Here is a 24,574-nt window from a genome sequence, read left to right as displayed (position 1 = left end):
TGGGTGTGTTGTGGTGTGTTGCAGAGCACGGCGGCGCCCCCTGTGTGTGAGCCTGAGTGTGACAGTGCGGTGGTCAGAGCTCAGGGACTGTATAGACGGTATAGAGTGTGACAGAGCTGGACACACAGAGACACACTGGGACTGTACAGCAACAACACCTCTGTGTGTGCTCCGGTTATCTGTGACCAGCAGAGCAGAGAGACGGAGGAGACGGAGGAGAGATGGACAGAGAGGAAAAGAGAGGGAGGGAGAGCGGTAGGAAAGGCGAAAGAGAGAGAGGGTATGGGAAGGAGAGAGAAACGGAAGCATAAACAGAGATAGTGAGAGAGGGAGAGGAAAAGAGAGAGATGGAGAGAGCGGGAGGTGGAAGGGGAGGAGCGAGGGAGAAACGAGGGAGAGAGCGGTAGGAAATGTAAAAGAGAGAAAGGGCAAGGGGAAGGGAGAGAGTAGAGGCTGGACAGTGATGGACAGTGAGAAAGTGAGAGGCAGGGAAAGGAAAAGAGAGAGATGGAGAGAGGGAGGAGAAAGGAGGGAGAGGAAGAAGAGTTGTGAAGAGAGAGAGAGAGAGAGAGAGAGAGGAGAGTGGAGAAAGAGGGAAGCATGGACAGAGAGGAAGAGAAAGAGGGAGGGGTAGGGGAAAAGAGATAAATGAGAGAGAGGGAGAGAGAGCGAGAGGGAGGAACGGGAGAGAGAGTGATAGGAAAGGGGAAAGACAGAGACGGTATGGGGAGGGGAGAGAGAGAGAGGAGCATAAAGAGAGAGAGCGATAGAGGTAGGGAGAGAGAAGGGGAGAGACAGAGAGAGGGAGAGAGGAGGGGAAAGAGAGGGAGAGAGAAAGAGGGAGAGAGGCAATGAGAGCGGAGGGGAGAGAGAGTGGTAGGAAGGGTGATAGAGAAAGGGCAAGGGGAAGGAGAAAGAGAGGCAGAGAGAGGGAGAGGAAAAGAGAGACATGGGGGAGGGAGAGAGGAGGAAAAAGAGAGAGAGAGAGAGAGAGAGAGGTGGAAAGAGAGAAAGGGCAAGGGGAGGGGAGAGAGGGCAGCATGGACAGTGATGGACAGTGAGAAAGTGAGAGGCAGGGAAAGGAAAAGAGAGAGATGGAGAAAGAGTTGTGAAGGAGAAAGAGAGAGAGAGAGAGAGAGAGAGATGAGCATGGAAAGAGAGGGAGAGACAAAGAGGGAATGGAAGAGGGGAGAGAGTAGAGGCTGGACATAAAGAGAGAGAGAGAAAGAGAGATATACAGAGAGTGGAGAAAGAGGGAAGCATGGACAGAGAGGAAAAGAGAGAGAGGGAGGGGTAGAGGAAAGAGAGAGAGAGGAGGAACGGGAGAGAGCGGTAGGAAAGGGGAAAGAGAGAGAGGGTATGGGAGGGGAGAGAAAGGGGAACATAAACAGAGAGAGCGAGAGAGGCGGGGAGAGGAATAGAGAGAGATGGAGGGCGGGAGGGAGGGAGAAGGAGAGAGAGGAGAGACAGAGAGAGGGAGGGGAGAGGAGGGGAGAGAGAGTGGTAGGAAGGGTGATAGAGAAAGGGCAAGGGGAAGGAGAAAGAGAGGCAGAGAGGGGGAGAGGAAAAGAGAGACATGGGGGAGGGAGAGAGGAGGAAAAAGAGAGAGAGAGAGAGAGAGAGAGAGAGGTAGAAGGGGAGGGGAGAGAGGGCAGCATGGACAGTGATGGACAGTGAGAAAGTGGGAGGCAGGGAAAGGAAAAGAGAGAGATGGAGGGAGAGAGGGAGGTAGAGGGGGAAAGAGTTGCGAAGGAGAGAGAGAGAGAGAGCGATAGAGAGGAGCATGGAAAGAGACGGAGAGAAAAGAGGGAGGGGCAGAGGAAAAGAGAGAGATGAGAGAGAGGAGGGGAGGGAAGAGGGAGGGAGGAGAGTTATAGGGAGAGTGGAGAAAGAGGGGAGCATGGACAGAAAGAGAGAACGACAGGGGGAGAGAAATGGGTAGAGGGAATGGGAGAGAGGGAGGGGATGGGGGTAGAGAGAGGAAGAGAGAGACAGGTGACAGAAGAGGAGAGGGCGGCGCAAAGAGAGAGAGAAAGTGTGACGGAGAGAGAGAGAGAAAGAAGGGAGGGGAGTTGACAGGAAAGAAGGGATGCGGTAGAGCCGGAGAGAGAAGAAAGGAGTGAGTGGGGAGGAGTGAAGGGGGTATAGAGAGAGAGAGAGGGTGAGGATAGATAGAGAGGAAAGAGAAGAGAAAGAGGTAAATAGAAGAGTAGATAGTGATGAAGAAAGAGAGAGAGAAGGGAAGGGAAGGTAGAGAGGAAAAAGAAAAGAGTGAAAAAGGAGAGATAGGAGAGAAGAACGGGATTACGAAAGAGGACAATCAGAGGAAAGGGAGAGAGGGAGATGAAAAGGAAAGAGAAAAAGAAGGGATAGAGAGGAGCGTACACTGGGAGAAGAGATGGAGGGAGAGACACGAGAAAGGAAAGAGAGACAAATAAAAGGGCAGGAGAAAGATGGGGAGAGAAAGGAAAGAGCGGCAATCAGCGAGAGAAAGAGAGGGATAGAAGAGAGAAAGAGGAGCTATTAGAAGAGCGAGATGAGAGCGAAAGAGAAAAAAAAAAAAGAAGAGGATGACCCTTGGCTAGGGCTTTATTCACTGTAACTGTAACGTCTCTGGATCTCTCTCTTCCTCTTCTCCTCCCAGCTTCTGCCGCCGCTCCTTTCCCCCTCCGTCTCATCCCCCGCTCGCAGAAAAGACTTCATCATTCTCTCTGTCGGATACAGTCAGGGAGCAGGGGCTGACGGGTGGACGTATAAAGAGAGGAGTGCGGTTGGGCAAAGCGCCGGAGACTTAACACACACACAATATGGCTGCAGTCTTCTCCTATCTGACTCAAATGGAACTGTCAGAATCAAAATCAAGCGTTTAAAGGTGCACGGCGGAACTTTTGCGATGGAGATAATCCCGCTTTGTCTGGACGGTTTCAATGAGACGCAGACTGATCACTGTCTGAACTGAGATCTGCACATTATTCAAGGTTCAAGGTTCTTTATTTGTGATTCAAGTGCGAGAGATAATATATAATATAATTGCAATACTCACACCCGTGGTCCTTACATTTTTGTCCCATTCACTTCCATTCAAAATTACTATTCTACTTTTTACTGACATGACTTTGCCAGTATATTTTAACTTTTTTTTTTTTTGTTTTTTGTTTTGTTTTTGTTTTGGTGTCTTTTTGAATCTTTTTGAATTTTTTCTTTTTACTGTGTATCATTACAAGGTTATATCAATAGAAAGACATTTGCACATATTAATCCACACTGAGGGCCAGAAACAAATATTTGAGGTTAAAATGATAAATGGGTTTTGTCCTAGAGGAGCCCCCAGCCTCTGATAATCCCAACACAAACAAAAACAAAAAAAAAAAAAAAAGTTATTATTATTTATCATGCACATAATTTGAGACTTTTGTTGTCAAAAATGGCATTTAAAGGGTTAAAATTTCAAAATATTATATAATATTTGGTATGTATGATTAGGGCAGAAGTAAATGAAAATACTGATATAAAAAAAAAAAAAAAACTTGGTGCATAAAAATATTGTGGTATTCTTTTCTGGTGTACATTTTTGTCACAATAATAAATACGCAATATTCAAAATCAAGCGTTTAAAGGTGCACGGCGGAACTTTTGCGATGGAGATAATCCCGCTTTGTCTGGACGGTTTCAATGAGATGCAGACTGATCACTGTCTGATCTGAGATCTACACATTATTCAAGGTTCAAGGTTCTTTATTTGTGATTCAAGTGCGAGAGAGAGAAACACACGGCAGAACGAAATGTGCTCCTCGAGACTCGGTGATTAACCCTCAGTTCAGTTTTGTACATCTCAACTTTTCTTTTTTGCGTAACTTTGGTTATATCGACTAGTTCAGACCTCGCAGCGTTAGGATTAGTTCGCTCAACGGTAGGCGGGGGCTTTTTCATTTAACCAATCGCTGCAGTGTTGGGGAGTAACAGATTACATGTACCGGAGTTACCTAATCAGAGTACTAATTAAGACTGTATTCGGTTACAGTTACTGTTTCAGTGAGTGGTAATTGGATTACAGTTACTTTGCTGAAATAAATGGATTACACGGCGGTATTTTCCTGTTTTCACATTTTAGGCTAAACCAGGATTAAACCAGGACTGAACCAGGACTAAACCAGGACTAAAACCAGGACTAAAAATCAAGAGTAAAAATGGACTAAACCAGGATTAAAACCAGGACCAAAACCAGGACTAAACTAGGACTAAAACCAGGACTAAACTAGGACCTAAACCAGGACTAAACCAGGACTAAAACCAGGACTAAAACCAGGACAAAACCAGGTCTAAAACCAGGACTAAAACCAGGACTAAAACCAGGACTAAACCAGGACTAAGCTAGGACTAAAACCAGGACTAAAACCAGGAATAAAACCAAGACTAAAACAGGACTAAAAACCAGGACTAAACTCCAGGACTAAAACCAGGACTAAAACCAGGACTAAACCTAGGAAAACCAGGACTAAAACCAGGACTAAAACCAGGACTAAACCAGGACTAAAACCAGGACTAAAACCAGGAATAAAACCAGGACTAAACCAGGACTAAAACCAGGACTAAACTAGGACTAAAACCAGGAATAAAACCAGGACTAAACCAGGACTAAAACCAGGACTAAAACCAGGACTAAAACCAGGACTAAAAACCAGGACTAAACCAGGACTAAAACCAGGACTAAAACCAGGACTAAAACAGGACTAAAACCAGGACTAAACCAGGACTAAAACCAGGACTAAACCAGGACTAAAACCAGGACTAAAACCAGGAATAAAACCAGGACTAAACTAGGCTTTTTATTTTCTTTTTGCAGATAAAACATCTCATGTTAAGATCCTCGTCTTTGCTTCTCTACATTAAACAAAAGTCTGTTCAAGGAGACTTGGCCTCAACAGACAATTTGAAGAGAACAAACAACAATTTTCAGGATGTGGTTGGTACATTCATGTCATTTTAAATAGCACGACAATATCAAGTAATCCAAAGTGTTACAAACTACATTTTGGGGTCTGTAATCTGTAATCTGTAGGGGAATATATTTTAAAAGTAACTTTCCCACCACTGGACATATGTAATGCACCACTAATGGGGTTAACTGGTATATTAAGCTTTTCCCAAATCCTGTAGGAAGAAGGGCAATAACGTCTTTCCCCTTGATAAAATTCACCAAACATTCTCTTTGTTCCGGCTTTAAATCCTTGATCTCGGGAATCGTTGACAACACGGAATATATGGCTCTTCGCTGATTGGCTGGTGCCTGGTCTCGCACTTCTGGGTTCTTGCAAACAGTCCAGTGTATTTTTATTCCTGACCTTGTCCCTGGAGAGAAATGAAACTGAGCGGAGGCACTAGATGGCGCCAGTCTGGCTAATATTGCACCAAATAGCACCAAAAATGGCCAGTTTGTGTATTTTGTGATGTATTTTTAATTTGTATGTTTTCTTTCAAGATCACATTAATTGAACTGTTTATAATTGCAATACTCACACCCGTGGTCCTTACATTTTTGTCCCATTCACTTCCATTCAAAATTACTTTTCTACTTTTTACTGACATGACTTTGCCAGTATATTTTAACTTTTTTTTTTGTTTTTTTTTTGTTTTGGTGTCTTTTTGAATCTTTTAAATTTTTTCTTTTTACTGTGTATCATTACAAGGTTATATCAATAGAAAGACATTTGCACATATTAATCCACACTGAGGGCCAGAAACAAATATTTGAGGTTAAAATGATAAATGGGTTTTGTCCTAGAGGAGCCCCCAGCCTCTGATAATCCCAACACAAACAAACAAACAAACAAAAAAAATGTTTTCATTATTTTCATGCACATAATTTGAGACTTTTGTTGTCAGAAATGGCATTTAAAGGGTTAAAATTTCAAAATATTATATAATATTTGGTATGTATGATTAGGGCAGAAGTAAATGAAAATACTGATATAAAAAAAAAAAAAAAACTTGGGAAAAAATCCATGGTGCATAAAAATATTGTGGTATTCTTTTCTGGTGTACATTTTTGTCACAATAATAAATAAGCAATATGAAGCAGTACATCAAAAACATTAAGCACTTTTAACAGACAAGTACAAGTAGAACGTGTGGCAAGACACAGAGGCAGCCTAAGCTCAAAGTCAGTGTGCACCGTTCAAAAGTCTGACAGCCTCAGTAAAAAATCTGGACCTCGGCCGAGATGTTCTGGCTTTGATGCTCCTCAGTCTCCTCCCAGAGGCCAGAGGGACAAACAGGTGGTGGGAGGGGTGCCCCATGGTCCTGGAGGCCCGTCTCCTGCAGCACTCTCTGTAAATGTCACTGAAGGGTGTAAAGTCACATCCAGTGATCTTCTCTGCCATTCTGACCGCACATTCATCTGGGATAGTTCTTGCTGAAAGCGATCGAGACCTGTCGGGAAAAACTCCAGGATGATTGGTCAAAGGAACAAGACAAAAAATCAAACTTGTGTTACATCCATTTGAGAGAAAAGCACAGACATCTCCCCTGTTCACAAATGCACAAGCTGCACATTTTTCACAAACTAAATAGTCCATATTTCTACTCAAATGTGCCCGTACCGGCTGTTCAAAGCCTGATCTGTCAGAAGATAAACAGGGCCGGGCCTGGTTAGTTTTTGGATGGGAGACCGCTGGAAATATCAGGTCCCACAGTCGGGCGCCAGTGACAGAAACTGTCATTGTGTTTTTAGGCAAGACACTTCACCCACACTGCCTAATGTGATGTGTGTGTGTGTGTGTGTGTGTGTGTGTGTGTGTGTGTGTGTGTGTGTGTGTGTGTGTGTGTGTGTATGTGTGTGTGTGTGTGTGTGTGTGTGAGTGTGGGAGAGTGTTGGTGCTGGTGTGTTTGAGAGGCCGACAGTGCAGATTGGCAGCCTCGCTTCCACTGTTGGGCAAGTTACTTCAAAACTGTCATGTGTTATTTATGACTTGTTAATGTCATTTCAAAGTAATTTGTTACATTACAATATTACTGTGTTTAAAATGTAAAACATTACACGACTATTGCAGCACTTTTAAATGACTCTCACCAAAATAACTGTCACTGATTGTCAAATAACAATCAACCAGACCAACCAACCAATCAGACCAGAACTAAACCAGGACTGAACCGAGGACTGAACCAGGTCTAAATCAGGACTAAACCAGGACTAAACCAGGTCTAAACCAGAACTGAACCAGGTCTAAACCAGGACTAAACCAGGTCTAAATCAGGACTAAACCAGGTCTAAACCAGAGCTGAACCAGAGCAGAACCAGAGCTGAACCAGGAGTAAACCAGAACTGAACCTGGACTAAACCATGTCTAAACCAGGTCTAAACCAGGACTAATCTTGGACTAGGACTTGGAATCTAGGACTGCCCTTGAGTGAACTCCAAACCTGTGGAGCAGGGTTGTCAGCTGCACTCAGCCTGTGGAGCGTGGAGTTTGGTGCCGGTCGTTTCGCCTGCGGTCACCCTTTGGTCTACATGGGCGCACCTCCGGGCCCATCCCGACATTCAGAACTGTAACAATGGCATTTCACCCCGGAGTGGTGATTTTAGGAAATTTGTATGGATGTATGTACGTTACTGACATTTGAGTAAAATATTAGTTTTTCCCCCTGTAATGCCGAACATTACTGAGTTACAGCAAAAAGCAACGCATTGCAGTAATCCGTTACTTTTATAACGCATTACTCTCAACACTGCTCGCTTCCATCAGTCTGTCCCAGGGCAGCTGTGGCAACAACAGTCTCTTACCACCACCCAGTGTGGAGTGAATGAAAACTGTCCTGTAGAGCACTGTGGGTGTGTTGAAAGGCTCTCTGTAAGTCCAATGATTAATTAAGCAAAGGCAATGGTGTCTGACCAGAAGCTGTGATGGTGTTACTCTGAATGGTCCATGGCACGAGCAGAAGATGCTGCTCCAGGACACTGCTCAGATTTGTGATCTGTGCGGCCCAGCATTAAAATCAAACACTGAATTAGTACTTGTAGAAACAGCTCCCTTGTCAAAAGCCTCACAACCTGCTTATTGTGGAGCCTAAAAACATAACAAGAAAATTACTTAATGAACACACAGTTAAATCTGAATTCAATTAATTCATTAATTTATTTATTGCTCATGCTTTTATTTTGTTGGCATCAATTTAAAGAGAACAACAACAACAACAAAATCTGACAATTAACATAAATACATATTCTAACCATTATTTTCCTTGTCTTTGCTGCATGAACAAAAGGAACAGGAAGAAGATAAATCTTATAAACCCTGCTCCTAATTCACTGATTAAAAAAGAGGCTATGTCAGTCTGCATACCATGTTTGTTTTGGGTTTTTTGGGAATTTTTATGTAATAGTACTAGTATAGTATAGTAGTACTTTTTATTATCTCTGTAGGTTAATTCTCCTCTGCATTTCACGTATCCTTTCAGGAGCAGTGGACAGTGCATGGGGGACCCGGGTACTTATCTCCATGATCTTGTTGCTAGGCTTGGTCAGAAGTAGCTTGGCTGGAGGATTTAAGCTTCTGCATTAGATTTCTATCCTGCATTTATTCAGTTATAAGTGTTATTAATTGCTCAAAAATATTAAAAAACAATCTTTCTTATTGTAAGCGACGGCCGCTTCTCCACAGATCTGATCTGTATATGGCCTATTGGGATCGCCTACTTGTCTTGAAGATAGATCCAAATCCAAATCCACTTTATTTCTATAGCAGGTTTTACAAAAAAAGCAGTTTCTAAAGTGCTGCACAGTAGGGCTGGGCATCATTAAGAAGCTGCTGATACGATACATATCTCGATAGATAGGCCACGATACGATACATATCTCGATACAGTGAGCTTTCGATTTGATACGATGTATTTAAATTATGGCTATGATACTAAAAGTCTTCATTAAACCACTTCTTGTGCAAAGTTCATATGAAACAGAAACATTTTAATCCAAATTAAAACAGTGAAAATGTCAAATGTGTTGCACAAACCGATTTTCCTTCCTCTGAACAAGCAACAAAACAGTAGCGCTGTATCAAAATTTAGTCAAATTTACCAAGATACTCTTGGCGACATATCGATACAGCAGCCCACGATACCAACACTGTATCATCACATTAAATTATACGATATATCGATAGTTCAGTATTTTTGTACAACCCTACTGCACAGACATCTTAAAATGAAGAAAACAAAAAGGTAAATTGTTAAAATGTGATCATACAAGTCCTAAAACAATAAAACCAGTAAAAATCTAATAAAAGCAAAACCATAAAAATCATAAAATAGCAGTAAATAAGTAAAATAAATAAAATAAACTCATGTGGTGTTTAAAGCAACACTTAAACTGCAGCGTGACAACAAATTGAAGTCTTCCTTTTACATTTCTATGAACATTTTGCGTGCTGACAAAAAAGATGACTGACTTTGCCAAGAGCGTTCAGCCCTGATCTCTAGTACTACACTGGTGAACTGATTCTGCTGATACCGATTCCAACTCCCGATGTTTGCGCACCACTTTGAAAACTACAACTCCGGAGCTTATGTTGTACGGATCAGCTCTTTGTCTCTCCGCCCCTCGCCTGTAGTTCTATTCCCAGCCTCTATGTTTGTGTTGTTTTTACATGAGTATTCTGTGTAAACTGGGTGTAGACACAGGAAAAATCAGCACATCTCTACTTCCTCCGCCCTGAGCCCTGAGCCCCGCACGTGAACACAGCCCATGTACGCGTATTAAATATAAATGTACACGCAGCACTCAGCACATACCAGCGCCCTCTGCACCTCTACTGCTGATCCACCACAAAATCTCACCAACGTAATTCACTTACCGCCTATAGCTTAAGCACGCACTTTAAAGAGTCCATATTATGCTATTTTCTGAGCTATGTTATAATGTTTCCTCATCACAGACACACCTGGAGTTGTGTTTTGTTTCATTCACAAACTTAAACCCTGCTAATTTAGGCTTAGTTCTTCTCGCAAACTGAAAACGCTCCATACAAACTCCATATAAACTCCACACACCATCACTAGAATCATTTGGATAATTTAAAATCTGGAATTGCTGATCTCTAATGAACAAGAAGTAACTTGGAAACTACAACTTCATGACATCACAAGGTGGAACAGAGAATTTTGAGCTCTGGAGGTGTAGACAGACTAATAATAAAGAATTACTCAAACGTGTGAATGAAACAAAACACAACTCCAGGCCTGTTTCGATTTATTATCATTTATTAACAGTGGATAGATGCGATGGCTGGGGCGAAACTTCTCCAATCCAAAATGGTCACCCAGCTGATTTGGAACCCCCCTTCTTGAAGATGATGTCGGCATGAGGTGGGATGGAGGAGGTCGAGAGAGCTGACATGGACGGTGTTTTCACTATAGGCCGTATAAATCGGCCTTCTGGGTAACTGAAGGTGTGGTTGGGAGAAGCTGTGGTTGGAGAGGAGGCTGAGGCGTGGTCCAGCTCCTGAATCTCTGTAAACATTTTAACTCCATTTTTGAGAAGTTGGTAACATGTTGGGGTGGCAGTAGCTCAGTTGGTAGAGCATTCGCCCACTGATCTTAAGGTTGGCGGTTTGATTCCAGCTCTCGACATAAACATCACAGGTTGAACGGTCAGATCCACTGACCCACAGGTTGGCTGGTGTGATTCCAGCTCCCACAGATGAATGCTGTCATTGTGTCCTTTGGCAAGACACATTAACCCACCTTGCCCACAGTGTCTGCGTGTGAATGGGTGAGTGGTTCCTTGTTGTAAAACGCTTTGAGTGCCTAGAAGGTGGAAAAGCGCTATAGAAAAATGTGACCATTTACCAACATTATTCTAGCATGACTTAAAGGTTGTATAGAGGATTTTCCAAGGAACGAGAAATCCAGCGACTGTTTGTCCTTTTTCAAATGTTGCGCATGCGTGAAACCACCCCCCCCTCCCCTACAGCTCCTACGTAGAAACGCCTCCTCCCTCCTCCTCCTTACGCCAGAAACAGGTTTGTTTACAGCCGGTGAGCTGCACATGACTTGTAAACAACTAACTACAGTGTTGGTTAGGCAAGACACAGAAGTGAGGAGCGGGGGGAGCGGGTGTGCGGACATTTCGTGCGTGGACAAGACGTGAGGAGCAGGGAGAAGAGCGGAGCAGGGAGAGAGGAGAGGAGAGAGGAGAGGGGAGAGGGGAGCGGGGAGCGGAGATTCCGTGTCCAGAGAAGTGAGGAGCAGGGGGAAGAGCGGATCGGACAGCGGGGAGAGGAGCAGGAAAGGGGTGCAGAGAAGGTTGCTCGGAGATTCTGTGCGAATGAACTAGCTACAACACGCAGCAGCAAGCGGACTCTTTCTTTGCCTTGAAAATTACGTTTTCAGACATAGGATATCGCTTTCGTGTCCTGAAAAACGTTTGACTAGCTCTTGGAAATAAAGTACGTTTTCATAATAAGCAGAAGTGACCTGTCCAGGAGTAATTTGGCGACCAATGCGTCAGTCTTTAGACCCTGCGTCTGCTTCAGTCGCGCCATCGCTGGAATGAATCTACAAGAATCACCTTAGTTTGGCTTCGCTGCTTTTCCCCTTGTCTTCTTCTTTCAGTGACCTCAAAAACGGACTTTCTTTTGCGGCTAACTGCTCCTGGATTCTTGTCGCCATTGCAACAAACTTTGTGGAAGATATAGGTCAAAAAACCACTAAGAACTGTTGCATTGGTGGAGTAAACAGCGTCTGTGCGTCTTGCGTCTGTGGACTGCGTGACAGGCGTACGTAAACCACGTAACGGCAGCGCAGGCAAGTCAGTTACGCTAGAAACGTAGGGAGTTTGATTGACAGCCTATCAACTAACAGATAACGAGGCAGTGTCGTTATCTATTGGCAAATGTTTAGCCCCACCACGTCCAGAGTTGATGAATTTTTATTCTCTTTTTTTTGGTCATCATAATTACGAGGCTACTGCACCTCTATAATGCTATCATTGACAATTTGAAACAAAAAAATCCTCCATACAACCTTTAAAGCTCACAAGAGACAATTTTGTGTAATAGTGGACCTGATTCATCAGCCTGTTTCACTTCATGGGTAATGTTCTCACAGCATTAGGATTTGTTCACTCGACGGTTGGCAGGTACTTTTTTAATTTAACCAATCGCTGCTATTTGGTTTTGGCGTATGTAATGCAACGGAATGCTCAGTGGTGTCCAAGTAATTGCACAAAAGCAAACAAAGCAGAGAGTGAACATGTCTGTCAACGATCATTGTCGTTTCTGTGAGATGAACTTGTGAATTAAAGGTGCAATAAAAAATGCAAAGTTTGTATTTGACAAAGGAAGTCCAAAGGAGGATAGCGTATGCAATCTGCCATCGCAACTCGGGTTGGTTCAGCTCTTCGCTGATTGGCCGGTGCACGGTCTACAACTTCCGAGGTTCTTGCAAACCGTCTAGTGTATTCTGATTCCTGACCTAGTTGCTGGAGAGAAATGAAACTGAGTGGAGGCACTAGGTGACGCCAGCCTGACTACCTTTAATGGCGCTGTACATGATTTTTACTGTCTTCAAAATGTGAAACTAGTTCATTTTAAACGGTTTGCAGTGGTCCACAGTTATTCCTGACTTACCTTATGCATTCAGAGCCAAATTACTCACCTTGATGAGCTTAAAAGAGCTTTTCACAACATTCAGAGACTGGAGAGGAGTTTTGCTGTCATGGTAATAAATAATAACGACAACTAGCATGCTAACAGCCATTTCTATCTTAAACTACAGTACTTCTATTGGGTATTAACTGCACATAACGGATTTAGTTTAGTAGTTTTACTTTGTTTTGAAAATGCTATATTCACCGAAAACAATGTATTGACATGTTTTAGGAGTTTCACTTTTGTTTTTGATGCTCCCAGTCTCCCCTTTCTTTGCTCCCTGTGCTAATTCACAAACCTTCAGAGCGCTATCACAACACATCGCATCAGGGTTTTGAAGTCGTAGTTTATTTTTTTGTATCATGCTTCTGTATATTTATTTATATTGATTTCGGCTTATGAGGCTGAGCATTAGACAGAATCTTAGAGCTGAGCGATCGCTAATAGACTCAAACAGGCATGGATGACAAAACGTAAACCTTTAGTAAGAACTTATATAACAGGTAGATCATAATTTTACATTTTGTTTAATTGTGACCTTCAATAGTTATATAAAACTGCCTGTAACAGAAACTGCTCCACTGACTCCCTGTTAAAACTTCAGAGCTGATTCTCTTTTCAGTTTTATAGCAACATTTTTGATCATTTGTGTGACCCTGAGCTTGAAATTTCCAAATAATTACAAGTACAGAGCAGTGGATGTAGTGAGGGAATAGAAAATTTCAAAACAGGATCACGCAAACATACATGAATCATTCTAAACACAACTTTGAGTAAGATAATAATGAGAAAACACTGTTTAAAGTCTATTTGAAATTTGTCTCATTTAAAACCAGACAAAACATTACATGACACTGTAGGAGTTGTTTTGTTAAAGGTCCAATATTACACACAATGGACTCCTGTGAGATTTAAGTCATGTCAGAATGTTGTTACCTCATCAAAGGGTAAACTTGAGTTCATCTTGTACCGACTAATTATATGGAGATAAATGATTCACGGCGCACAAAAATCATCATAAGATTTATATAAGAGCTCAGTCAGTTTTACACAGAGATATGAAGTCTTTCTATCTCCCCTCATCCGGCCTCTAGTGTGCAAACAGGCCGAGTTGTTTTATAATCTCGGTATCAGACAATTGTTCAAGCAGCTTTTACCTTGAGCCAAAAAAAAAAAGATATTGGAACAAGAGCCCTGATAAGTATTTGGGACCAATTTCATAATTTTGCTGTACAATTCTAAAAGTCTGCAAATTAACATTTTCCCCAACTTGATCCACTGAGGGCCAGTGGAGGTCAGAGAGGGGCAGAAAGGGCAGTGGGGGTAGAGAAGAGTAGTGAGCAGCAGAGTAGGGCAGAGAGGGGCAGAAAGGGGCAGTGATGGGCTGGGAGGGGCAAAAGAGCTGCTCTGTAAACAAAAGGCTTTCAGGGCTAATGTGGAGAGCAGAGTCACAAACACATGTGGACAGTACAGGGCTGGAGTCAGTGTGTGAAGGACAAACCTAACACACACAATCAACACAGACTGCACACATACAGACTGTAGTGCACACACACACATGCACAAGTGTAGTGTACACAGTACACACACATACAGAGGTGTAGAGTACACACACACACACACACACATGAGTGGAGCAGAGGGCAGAGCTGTGGCACATGATCAGTTCTGATCAACCAAACATGCAGCTTCTCTGTGTTGCTCATGTGCTGTGAACAGATCTGTCAGACAGGTACGAGTCACCTCTAGGGCTGTATAAACACATTCCATTACACACGTACACTGCACACACATGTACACTGCACACACATGTACACTGCACACACACGTACACTGCACACACTGTACACTGCACACACACGTACACTGCACACACACGTACACTGCACACACACGTACACTGCACACACACGTACACTGCACACACACGTACACTGCACACACATGTACACTGCACACACACGTACACTGCACACACACGTACACTGCACACACACGTACACTGCACACACATGTACACTGCACACACATGTACACTGCACACACACACACACGTACACTGCACACACACGTACACTGCACACACACGTACACTGCACACACACGTACACTGCACACACACGTACACTGCACACACACGTACACTGCACACACACGTACACTGCACACACACGTACACTGCACACACATGTACACTGCACACACGTACAGTAGTAGCAGTAGAATAGAGATGTGTGGTCTGTACAGAATGTGTGTACACACTCCACATACATGTAGTGTGTATTCGTGTACTTTGTATTGGCATGTTCCTTGTACTCTGTGGAGCTGTAGGATACAGGATGTATAGAAGCTGTGCTGATCATCACTCTACAAGAGCTGTGTCTGTGTGAAGTGCACAAAGGTACAATACATGTTATTGACATGTCTCATGCACACGCGTCTAGTGCACATGTTTCGTGCACACACACACACACACACACACACACACAGTGGAGTGTAGCGTACAAAGATAGAGAGGATAGTGGAGCTGATCAGATGTACACAGGAGCAGAGTCTCTGCAGTGAGCACACAGCCCCCTCTCTCCTCTCTCTCCACTGGGAGAACAACATTAAACAGCTCTCTCATAATGAGTCAAACTACAGAGAACAGAGCCTAACTCCACACGTGCACACTCACGTGCGCTGCACACACACAAACGCACACGCCCAAACGTGCGCCCTGTTACGTAAAGGTTACGTAAAAGTCATGAATATTAAAAAGAATGCTAGTTCTTGGCTGTCATTAAAGCGGTGCAGAGTTCCATTGACCATCATTACTGAAGCTAATGGAGAGGCGCTGGAGCAGATGCTAGTGCTATTCAATTAGAGAGGCTAATGCAGGGGAGGGCCTGCTGTCAGCTGAGCAGTTATAGATGTGCTTCTGCAGTCAGCGCTGCACTTAAAGCCAAGATGAAGAGACGCACTACAATACATTCTGTTTAGATGGCACTTTAAGAGCCTCACACACACACACACACACACACACACACACACACCTACACACACACACACACACACACACACACACACACACACATACACACACACACACACACACACACACACACACACACACACAAGGCGTACAGGCAAACAGGAGGCCCTCACAAGATACAGCCCACACTGGCCAACAGCATATGTCATATTTGACTGCAGAGTTTGTGGGTCAGTAAAAGCCTCTTTTAAATCTCCTCTGTGCTATGCTAACAGCACAGTGTGGATCAATGTGCTGCTGCAGCTTTATTGGGTAGAGACGCGGGTTAACTCAGATCTAATAGGCCCAGTAAAAGACATAGTCCGACCTGGGTCCACTCTAATAGGCCCAGTAAAAGACATAGTCCGAGGTCTGAGAGTGTACAGCAGTGCAGGATCACCCACCCCCTCCCTCCCTCCCTCTCTCTCTACTGTCTCCATCCACCTCATCACAAAGAATAACAATCAGCTCCAACAAGGAACAATGTCAGTGACACAGGGGTATTACAATCTGTTGTGAGTCGTATCTGTGAGATGTGCGTCTGATATCTGTGCGATGTGTGTCTGATAACTCCCATTAGCTGAGAATCAGCATAATTACTGTTTGCAGTGCACGAGGAGAAGAACAATGCACTTCTGATAATAGTGCCTTTGTAGTCTGCACACACAGAGATGCACATGAGAGTAAAAAGAAACCTACTCAAAATACCGAATGCTGTACATGCTGTAATGCTGTATATTTTTAAAGTATTTTTAATTATCTTAGAGAAGAAAATGAAAAGAAAAAGTACAGCTTTAGACCTGGTTTAGACCTGATTTAGGAGTGGTTTAGACCTATCTTAGACCAGGTTTGGAGCTGGTTTAAATCTAGTTTAAACCTATTTTAGACCTAACTTAGATCTGGTTTTGATCAAGTTCAGACCTGGTTTAGACCTAACTTATGACTAGTTTATAACACTCTTAGACCTGGTTTAGATCTAATTCAGACCCAGCTTAGACCTGGTTTGATAACACCCCACAATCCTTAGACAATTTACATTTATATTAAATCATTAATTCCCACAATCTTTTTAATTTGAGTTCTTCTAAAAGTAAGTACCATTATCCTGCGCTGTAGTACTTTAACGTCAGGTTTTCATGTTTACTTTTCTGTACTTTTACTTCAGCAGAGAAACCAAGAACTAGGTCCAGCTCTGGGAGAACATCACGAAGAGCACCCGTCACTTTGAAACAATAATATTTGGGGTTGAAAAGTAAAAATGGGCTCTAACATGTCAGCCAGAGCATTACATCATCGTACCATCTTCTTACGATGCAAAACTGACACTTTATTGCATCATATATTTTTCATCTTTTTGACCTGCTTTTGAACAACAGGGAGCTTCACGCGCTGCTGTGGCGTTTCACTTTGACAGTCTCATTAACCCTCTTCGAGAATTTGAAACTCCCAGCCTCCTCATTTAGCCACTTTGAAGCTAATAGTTTATCTGCGAGTACAATCGACTTGACATTTTAAACTTATTCACGTGTTCTTTGTATTCCTAAGGGCAGTACGACCTCGAGCTAGTTAGAGATTGGAGCTAACTTACCATAACGCCTGTCAGCAGCGTTTCTGAAGAAGGTGAAAGCGCGTATGACTTATTTTTTACTTAAATTGGTGGAATAAGACCTGCTGTAAATATAAATTACAGTTTTACACCAGTCAAGACGCAATTTGTGAAGAAAAGTTGAAAATATGTCACTCCCGGTTAACGCTTTTCTATGGCAAAATATCTGTGGAAATGTCTCGCGTATTTTCCACCAGCTTCATAAATCTGTCCCCAAATCTTCATCCAACAAGGTCCACAAAGGATAAACATGAAGAATTTATCCACAACTATCAAGGTAAGAAAGATGAAAATGTAAAGGCGAACAACGACAACACATTGGTGAACTATTGAGCAAAACTAACATTACGGTCATGAATAAAACATAAGTAACTTGCTCACTCAGACTGATTCTATAATTAAAGTGAAAAATCGATTTCATGATGTAGATATCAGCATAGACAGAGAGTTTTGTGCAGTTTAAATGCTAGACATTTAATTGCCAGGCTGGCGCCACCTAGTGCCTCCGCTCAGTTTCATTTCTCTCCAGCGACTAGGTCAGGAATCAGAATACAATAGACAGTTCGCAAAAACCCCTGAAGTGCAAGTCAATCAGCAAAGAGCCATATATTCAGTGCTGTCAACGATTTCTGAGATCAAGGATTTAAAGCCGGAATAAAGAGAATGTTTGGTGAATTTTATCAAGGAGAACGACGTTATTGTCCTTCTTCCTATGGGATCTGGGAAAAGCTTAATGTACCTGTTAGTTCCGTTAGCGGCGCATTACATACATCACAACCAAATAGCAGCGATTGGTTAAATGATAAAATGTACCTGCCTACAGTCGAGTGAACGAATTCTAACACTGTGATATTCTTCAGCCTGTTTCTACAATGTGAAACCGGCTAATCAGGCTAAATATCTACAAATTGATTTTTAATTTTAATTCTAGAATAAGTCTGAGTTCACAAGTTACTTATTAATTGAATTACTTATTACCTCCGCCAAGGAGGTTATGTTTTTGCCGGCGTTTGTCTGTTTGTTTGTTTGTTTGTTTGTCTGTTAGCAACATAACTCAAAACATTATGGACCGATTTTGATGAAATTTTCAGGATTTGTTGGAAATGTGAAAAGGAAGAACTGATTTCATTTTGGGGGATGATCCGGAAGAAATCCTGGATTCTGGATCACTTTGAAATTTTAGTTAACATTGTGGTAAATGGGGCCAAAAATTTTGTTTCTCAATATCTCGGTTAATTATTGACCAAACCCCATGAAATTTGACTCAGGGATGGACAATGGGATCCTCTTTCATATTCCACATTGAAAGATACGAGACAAATATTTATGGAAAACACAATTAATATGAGGGGGACTGTAGTCCTTGGTGGAGGTCTGCGCTCTCTGAGTGCTTTTCTAGTTACTTATGTTTTATTCATGAGCGTCAGTGTTGCTCAGGAGTAGTTCACTAATCCTAGTCTTTGTTCATCTTTACGTTTACGTCTTTCTTACCTTGATAGTTGTGGATAAATTCTTCATGGATGAATGTTTATCCTTTGTCGACATTGTTGGTTGAAGATTTGGTGATGGGGCAGATTTATGAAGCTGGTGGAAAATACACAAGACATTTCCACAGATATTTTGCCATAGAAAAGCGTTAACTGGACGTGATGTTTACTCTACATTGCGGCACTTCCGGCCATTGCGAAAAAGATGTATTTACACATAAGAAACCCATTTTTTCCCTAGTACTTTAAACATGATTTCAGCAAAATAAAAGTGTTTTCTTATATTTATTTGTCAAATAATACTTTCTGTGTACAATAGAGGCATTTTGTCCCAATGTAGATGGTCATGGTCACTTTTTAATATAGCATTTTTCCACCTTCAAAGCACTCAAAGCACTTTACAACAAGAAACCACTCACCCATTCACACACACATTTATACATCAGTGCACACAATGTCATAATTTCCAACCAGGAAGTAAAATGTGAAACCTAAAAAATGCGAACTCTCAAATATAATGATCTTAACAGTGTTTTAGTGAAATTATAGTGAAATGAATTGTGTTACCTTTCATAGGCAATTAAAGGTTGTATTGCTTTTCAAATAATAACCAATAAGTGTTAATATTATTCAGTGTTAAAAGCATTCACCATCTGTTTATGCAAAACATTCTCCTCTCTCTAACCCTAAGCAAAGGCATTTCATTTCAGTCATAATAATGTTAAATATTAAATGTGTACAGTCATATCTATTAAACAGACAGCAAAGTGTGCAAAAAATAAATAAAAATAATAATCACAAGTCATCGTATCTTCAGTATACAGCAGGTGTTCCTCAGGGGTCAAGTCTAGGCCCTTTACTAATCTTTCTTTTTATCAACAACTTTGCAAAAATGGTCACAATTATACACGGGCAAGTTACACATACAAATTCAAAAACACACACGCAAACAGGAAAACACAGAGCCAAATCTTGTCACTTTAAAATGAGGGCACTGGATGAGAGGTCATGCATGGTAGACGTAGTATCAGCCTGGGAGCTTGGACGGTGACCCTGTGAAGCCAGAGTGTAAAAGTATCTCTGTGTAAATACGGCTTGATGATTTCTGGTGAATTATCAGTCAAATGTTTAATGTTTTCCTCCATGAAGATGTTATTGCTTTGTTAGAAATGTCTCACGGTATGTTATTAAACCTTTCTATCTTCATGGAGACCAAATCAGACCGAGTCATAGGTCAGATCTGTGGAGAGACGACCCCGCTCACAGTCAGAATGCTCGGTTATCAAGGTATTTTTGAGCTATGCCCCCACCTGTAATTGAGTAAATGTAAGACAGAGCTGTTTGATTGAACATTCCAGGCAGAGCAATGACATCTCCACAGAAACAAGCAAAAAGTTACATAGTGAACTGTATGTAGCCTCCATTTGTACAGTTTTAAAAAGTACTGCAGCTATTACATAACTGAACCTGTGTTGCCAGAGCCTTAACCTGCAAATAGAAGACACCTACAAGTTTTTCTCAGTTTATGGCCAAGCCTCATGTGAAGAGCTCAGAACCTCCAGAATTCCCTCCCTGAGCTGCAGAGGCTGCACTAGCACTGACTCATGATTGGCTGCTGGTGCCAGTATCGGTCAGTCTGATGAACATAAATGGGAGCGCCTCCCGTTTTCTTCTTCTCCTTCCACGAGGAACTGTCAACATCCCACGTCCTGTCGAACTGAGCTACCCACAGCCTAAATTGACAGTGACGTCTATCGATTCACGCTGCCCCTGTCGACAGGTAGCTCAAATCAAAAGGACACCAGTCTAACATATATGTCAAAGTAAGAGTTGTACATTGACGTTAGCATTGAACCCATAGACAGATACAGACGTATATACAGTATTTCTATCACTGAACTGAGTAGTAAAAGCCGGAACGTCAATAGTCGAAGTAAAGCGACAACATGTGTGTTTCACGAGAGGGTACGGCCATGAATATCATTTATTTATACAGTTTGAGCAAATCCAGTGTCAGAAGATGGAGATGAGAGTGGTGATGATGATAGTGAGATGTTTCTTCAACTTAGATAATGGAAAAGATGAGATATTTCTGCTGTGAAAATGAAAAAGGGGGTTAAAAAAAAATACCATTCTGTGATTTGAATGGTCATTAACTAAACCCCAGCACCATCGAGGAGGGTCGGTCTGCAGCGTGGGCAATACAAACGTGCAACAGAAACTCCCTAATGGGCATTCCTGTAGTGTATAATCAACCAGTCAGAAAGAGTTTTGCACCCTTCCGCTTTTTCACTTCTTCTTGGCAAAAGTCTTTTCTGTCTATGGTCGAAGCAAAGCGGCAACACGAGTCTTTCACGAGAGGTAATGTCCATAAGTATCATTTATTTGTACAGTTTGAGCAATTCTAGAGTCATGTTAAATGTACATAAACAGAAAGACGTAGTCATTAATTAACTTGGTTGCTTTCATTGTCACTGGGGAGGATCTGATCACATTCTAACATCATTCTGTTTATGTACATTTAACATGACTCTAGAATTGCTCAAACTGTACAAATAAATGATACTTATGGACATAACCTCTCAAGAGTTTGTCACGTTTGTATCGCCCACGCTGCAGACCGACCCTCCTTGATGGTGCCTGGGTTTAGTTAATGACCATTCAAATCAGAGAAAGTCCGTTCAGTATTTTTTTTTAACCCCCTTTTTCATTTTCGCAGCAGAAACATCTCATCTTTTCCATTATCTAAGCTGAAGAAACATCTCACTATCACCATCACCACTCTCATCTCCATCTTCTCAGACAATTCTTGAAGTTTCTCCAAAAGAACATTGAGCTGTTGCCATAGGAACCACGCGCCCAATCTAACATTCTACTTTTCTTTTGATCGATTTTTAACACTTCTATATGAATTTATTATGACTTATTCCCAACTGATTTGAAATTCGCGAAATAAAAAACTTTCTATCCAGTAACAAGTCTAAAATTCGTGCACAGAAATCTTGCTTTGATTTACACTGCAGAGAATAAAACATAAAAAATCGTACTTGTTTGTCTGGATCAGGGTTGACTGTGCACTGTGGACAGAACGAAGGAAGCCCAGACGAGTAAATAATTCAACAAAAGATGCTGCTAACGTGGTTCTCTACCAAAAGATCTATGGCTGGCTCAGAATTTGAACTACTTTTGAGAGATGTATTCAAACAGACTTGTCAAATTCCACCAGTAACCACGCGAGATAATTATGCAGATCTGTTTTTGCCAGTAGACAGAGATAAACGATTGTGTTTGTGGGGACCGAGCTTGTTCTCGCAAGTACAAAAGTTAAAGGTGCAACTGTGTGTAACTTTTCCGCTGAGGGTCTGTCACCTGCTTGATTCTTTTATTCAATTACAGGTGGTTTTACAGCTCTAAAATGTCTAGAAAAATTGGCGCTCTGAGCGGATTTGCCTCGCCACAGGTCTGTAACTTGGTCTGGTTTGGTCTCCATGAAGATAAAAAGGTTTAATATCAGATGGCGAAACATTTCAGACAAAGCAATAACATCTTCATAAAGGAAAACATTGGCGGACCCTCCACCTGAAAAGTTACACAATGCACCTTTAGAGTTCTGTTTCCAAATCCGTGTATCATTCGTTTGTTCATTTTTCGATATATAACACAAAAAATAAGAAAATCGAAAAAACAACTATTTTCTTCATTATTTATCTCCAAAACCAAAATGAAAAATGGATAATGATAAATTTTTTCAGTTTTCGATTTTGTGTTTAAATGAATAATGTAAAAAAGCATAACGGACGTTTCCTGTTTCCGTGACTTAAACTGCGATGCCGTTCTGAACCAGGATGAAACCAAGACTAAAACAGGTCCGGGACCAGACCAGAACCAGACCAGGACTGAGACCGGAACTGAAATCGGGATTGAGATTGGGACTGGGACCAGGACTGAGCCCGGGACTGACACTGGGACCAGATCGAGACTGAGACTGGGACCAGACCAGAACTGAGGCCAGAACTGAGACTGAGGCTAAGACCGGAAACACTTCCGGGACTGAGACCGGGACTGAGATTGGGACTGGGACCAGGACTGAGACCAGGACTGACACTGGGACCAGACTGGGACTGAAACTGGGACTGAGACCGGGAACAGGACCAGGACTGAAACCGAGACTGACATTGGGACCATACTAGGACCAGACCGGGACTGAGACTGGGACCAGACCAGGACTGAAAACGGATTAGTCATGGTTTAGTCCTGGTTTAGTCCTGGTTTAGTCCTGGTTTAGTCCTGTTTTAGTCCTGGTTTAGTCCTGTTTTAGTCCTGGTTCAGCCCTGGTTCGGTTCGGCATCACAGTTTAAGTCACGAAAACGGGAAAACGGGCGTTATGCATTTTTTCATTTTGGTTTTGGAGACAAATAATAAAGAAAATTGTTGTTTTTTCATTTTCTTATTTTTTATTTTATATTGAAAAAAGGAATGAACGACTGATTTTTCCAAGTAGAATTTTTTGCCTTACTATATTTGAGAAGCAGGTATGTGCACTTTCAACCCCACTGTGTTTTTAACTATTTACAGTGCTTTCTTTTGGGCTTCACACCACTGGAAATTCTTGGATAAATTAAACATGTACAGAATAACTTTTCTAGACGATGGTCTGCTCACTCCTCGTCTCCATGGAGATCTTCTTGCTTTGCCTGGAATGTGTCACAATATGGTATTAGACTTGGCCATTTCCATAAAACATAAACATGTGATGCCACCAAGCTAAGATACAGGTCAGATCTATGGAGAGGGGACCCCACTCACAGTAAGAATGCAAGTATTTCAAGGTATTTTTGAGCAATGAAAACAACTTTAATTGAATGAATGCCAGATGGATAAGTTTAATGACGTACTTTGGAATATTCCAGACATCATCACAGAGACAAGATGGTCCCTCCTCTGGAAAGTTACACAATCCATGCTTTTGTTGACCAAAAATCATCACACTTTTACATTTGAAATTTGAAATAAAACGTAATAGTTCTCAAAATATGTGTGTACTCGGTCAACTAGTACTTAAAGTTGCTATACCTGACTTTTTACCATCTTTAAACGTGAAAACAAAATGTGTTCATTTCTAAAAGTGCACTAGGGGGTCTGTCATCTGCTTGTTTCCATGGAGATGTCATTGCTCTGCCTAAAATGTTTCACAGTATGACATTAAACAGCTCTACCTTACATTTATTCAATGCCAGGTAGATTTAAAGCTCAAAAATACCGAGAAAAACTACATTCTGACTGTGAGTGGGGTCGCCTCTCCACAGATCTGACCTGTAACTTGGTCTGGTTTAGTCTCTGTGAATTTAGAAAGGTTTAATGTCATAGTGTGAAACATTTCAGACAAAGCAACAACATCTCCATCAGAAAAAGTTACTCAATGCACCTTTAACTTTTTGCAGTGCTCCAAAGTTATTCTTCACTTACCTTCTATATTCTGAACATCTTAATTATTCACGCCGATGAGTTTCTGAGCTCTTCTTACAACTTTCAGAGACCAGAGCGGAGTTTCGCTTTCACAGTAAAGCATGCAAACACACACTTCCTGATTACTGGACAATAAATAGACAATAAATGAAGTGCTGCTTATACTATACTGGGGAAAGACATATTTTGGTCAAATACATGGGGACACACTTTCACTACAATGATTTGGATGATTTAAGACCTGGAATTACTAAACTCTAAGGTAAAGATAAAGGTAAAATGTAGCTGTTCACTTGAAAACTACCGCTACATGACATCACAAGGTGGAACAGAAAATTTTGAGCTTTAGAGATTCATT

This window comes from Boleophthalmus pectinirostris, unplaced genomic scaffold, assembly GCF_026225935.1.
Source record: "Boleophthalmus pectinirostris isolate CB_2022bp ecotype Guang Dong unplaced genomic scaffold, ASM2622593v1 HiC_scaffold_10, whole genome shotgun sequence".
In the NCBI taxonomy this organism is placed as follows: domain Eukaryota; kingdom Metazoa; phylum Chordata; class Actinopteri; order Gobiiformes; family Gobiidae; genus Boleophthalmus; species Boleophthalmus pectinirostris.
The sequence above is the reverse complement of the archived record's forward strand: the minus strand, read 5'-3'. Positions refer to the sequence as shown.